The sequence below is a fragment of the Hibiscus syriacus genome, unplaced genomic scaffold (genome assembly GCF_006381635.1).
Source record: "Hibiscus syriacus cultivar Baekdansim isolate YM2019G1 unplaced genomic scaffold, ASM638163v2 tig00110450_pilon, whole genome shotgun sequence".
Lineage (NCBI taxonomy): Eukaryota > Viridiplantae > Streptophyta > Magnoliopsida > Malvales > Malvaceae > Hibiscus > Hibiscus syriacus.
Window position 1 is genome coordinate 10,158,802 of NW_024062743.1, and position 4,187 is coordinate 10,162,988.

Sequence of the window (4,187 nt, forward strand, 5' to 3'; positions counted from 1 at the left end):
TCCTGAGTCTCTTCCCCTTTTTGATGGTATTAAGCTAGAAGAAGCACCCGTTCTCTTTGATGTCTGAACTCTAAAATCCCCAAATCTCTCATTCTGAGCTCTTTCAAGAGCCTTGGCACGATTGATCACCTCTTGGAACGAGGACAAATTTAATAATATCAGCATCTCTTTCAATCTAGGGCGCAAACCCTCTACAAACCATTCACAAGCCTTTTTTTCAGTAGGCACAAGCTCGGATGCAAACCTACTCAACTTGTTGAACTCACATTCATACTCATATACAGAGCGGTTCATCTGTTTCAAATTCAAAAACTCCTGCTTCATCTGTCGAATAAATTGATCTCCAATGTACTTGTTTTTAAATTCATCTAAGAATAAAGACCAAGTCAATTGGTCACTGGGCATCCTCATGGTGACGTTCGTCCACCATATTCTCGCCTGACCCCTCAACAACGAGACAACTCCATCTAACTTCTCCACTTCAGAACAGTGGAGACCATCCAACATGATTTTTAAGTCATTTAACCAAAGATCCGCCGTAACCGGACCTTCTTCGGTTTCTCCCTTAAATTCGGGAGCTCCCAAACCTCTCAACTCTTTTGCTACATTCATCCTTTGAGTTGGTGGAGCATGAGGTTGAAGACGCGTTAGAATAGCGTCTAACGTTCTAAAGAACATATCTTGATCTTGCACAGGCACTCCTCGAGATGCCTGTTCTTCACCTTGCCTGGCCAGGGCAGGTGAATTACTGCTTTCAGCAGGCCTATCTTCTCCCGCTTCACTTCGGGAGCTATTATGTCCGGACATCTAATAAGAATAAACACATTGTTCTATTAGCAAAACAATATACTCATATTATACCAGATCAGAAGTTCTCACTATTTGTTGGCATGTATTCCATTTAAAGACTCTATAGACTCTGGTTTATGCCTAGAATCGGCTAAACCATGGCTCTGAAACCATTAAATGTAACATCCCCAATCCGAATCCAACCCAGATACGAGTCAGAGATATTATATTGACTTTTAAAACACAACTCTTACAAATAATATCAAAATACTTGAACTTATATTAAGAAAAATACAATAATATACATATATTAATACAAGTTTATCAAAATACTCAGAGCATACACAACTTAACCCTTTAGTTACATGCCAACATCCCTTTTCATAACAAAATGACCTACTGATTAAGTTGCTTCTGATCTGATAGTTGCAGGAGTAATGTTGTCCAGCTGCTTAACCTCGATCGTCTACTTTATCGGATCCTACGTGTGAAACACTCACACGCTAAGTCATCGACTTAGTGAGGCAATATAATAATAATATCAATAAATATAGAGTAATTGCCAAATTGGGATGGGTTGCAATGATAAGATGTATGTAAATAATGCAATAACCAGAACCATGTTTCTTACACATATACTTATCAAATTCACATTCATAAGTTCACCTTAGTAAGTTCATTAGCCCATGGTACCATACAGAGAACCTAAGGTATGTGAGTATTGTGAGGTTGTGCACTATGCTGTCACCACAGCTCATATAATTACACCGAGGTACCACGTAGAATTGCACCAGAGTGCCGCGTAGAATTACACTGTAGTGCCATATAATAATGTCCATAAGGACCACATATCATTCCTTAAGAATCATATACATATACTAAGGACCAAATATGTGTCTCACCAGACTTCACACATGTTCCAAAGAATACATATATGTCCTGAAGGACCACATATCATTCCTTAAAAATCATATACATATGCCAAGGATCAATTATGTGTCTCACCAGACTTCACACATGTTCCAAAGAATACATATATGTCCCGAAAGACCACATAGACCCTCTACCCTTGGCATGCCAACTATACCTATAGTTCTCATTTACATAACATGGGCTTTCACAATTTATCTTATTTGTATCACGTAGACATATTATTTTCATATCTTTATCACATAACTCATATAACTTTTTCTTGCATATTCATGTCCCATAATGCATATGGTATGGATTCATGTCATATATCATAATATGAAACACTATCATGTATCAAAATATTGAATCTAGACTTATCACAAGTCTAGAACTGAATAAAATACATATTCATGCTATGCATATGCAGTCACCTAGATTTCTTTGTCTTTCCCTCGATTGATCCTACTTGTTGATGGTTCCGGAACTCGTTTAGGCTCGATATCTACATAGTAATTCATTGATACTGATAGTATACTAATTAATATATTCTAAACTATCATTTCTTAGGCTAAAAGAAAAGCCATTTTTATCTTTTAATGGAGGTATGCATCGATGCACTACACCATGCATCGATGCATAAATCCTATTCGATATTTGTATTTAACGGGGATGCATCGATGCACTCCTTATGCATCGATGCATAAATCCTATTCGATGTTTTATTTTTAAATTAATGCATCGATGCACTGCATGTGCATCGATGCACCTTAAATAATTTCTGGGATTTATCATCGATGCATCGATGCACATTGCCCAGAATTGTCATTTTAGCACGAAAATCTATTCTTAGTCTACTTAACACTTTATATTTCCCCTCTTTATATATCATTAACTTGCATACTCTTACTTAAACTAATTATTATCCATTTCATACTTTTCAAACTTAAAAAATCCAATTCTCCATGTAGAATTTAAGAATCTAACCCAAATTCCAACATGTTCTAATTTGAATTCTAACACCTCATACTTCTTAGTTAGCTTTATGACAAGTCAAATCCCACTTCTAATTCTTATTAGGAACTCTAATCCAAGATTTTACTTTTCTACTTCCTTTCTTTGATTCTTCATATTCTCCTCATCTTATGGTTTTAAGATAATCTAAGCTTTCCTTAAGCTTATTTATCAACTAAGGATCAATAAGAAACCTTAAATTCATCAAGAATTTAATCAACAAGAAAACTCGCCTTTAGCTTGGTCTCTCGATGGAGAAGAAGAAGAAGAGAAATCTGGAAACTTTTGTTCTCTTCATTTGCCTTCCACGTGGATTTAAATATCCTCATCTAATATTTAATTATTTCCCCTATTAAAAGACTCCTTTACCCCTTTAGTTCCTCCTTCTTTGTTAATTGATCCTACATAAAACATTCCCATTAAATCTTTCAACTATTCAATTTATCTACTTTGGTCACTGAATTTTATAATTTCACAATTTGATCACTAACCCGGTATGGAGGATGTTACACCTACCACCCCTATTCAAGGCGACTTAAGCGTCCGCCTAGCGCCCAAGCATAAAAGCTTAATAAGCGCGGGCCTAGGAGAGCCCGCCGTTAGGACTAAGCAATCAAACTGAGAAAATCAAATAATTGATTTGAATCAAATTATGTGGTTTAATTCAATTTGGGTTTTTCATTTTGTGATTCGATTTTGGTTCAATTTGAGAATATAAATTTATAATTGGGTTCAGTTTCAATTTTTTCATATGGAAACTATTTGTTCCAAATCAATCCGAATTAAGAAAGAAAAGAAATAATTATACAAAATAAATTTATTTTGAATATATAATAGGCTTACTTGTAAAATATGTGCCCAAACTATACTGCTTTTCTCAAATAGGTACCCAATTTTTTTGAATCATCCAGGTGTTTAACGTTGCAAACATTATCATTTTAGTTGTTACGTCTCCCATTTAGGTGCCTGGGACGTAACGACCATTAAAAAACTCTGTTAAGTTACACATGTCTTATTGTACTAATTTTGAAAATTGTTATTGAAAATTAAAAAATTAAAAATATAATTTTATTTAAAAACCCTAAAACTTTTGAAAATCTTTTTAAAAAACCAACCTTTGAAAAATTTTATTCCAATCTATATGCCCATGTCGGCCACCTCCATTCTCCGTTGTTGCCCTCGATGAACCTCCACCCAATTGAACCATCACTGATGACACAACAACCCGAAGAACCCCTAATCCATGATTTAAACCTGACAAAAATAATACCAAAATTGCAAAATTGAAGCTACCCGACGACTCCAACAACAACCACGACGCCATGAGAAAGGACGACTAACAATAGAGATGACAAGGGTGCTGTTTATGATGGTGGTCGTGGCTGTTAAGGGTGATTAGGTTTAGGGTTAGGGTTAGGGTTAGAGTTAGGGATTTGGTAATTTCAGGGATTTGGGGCTTTTTTAATTTTAGAAAA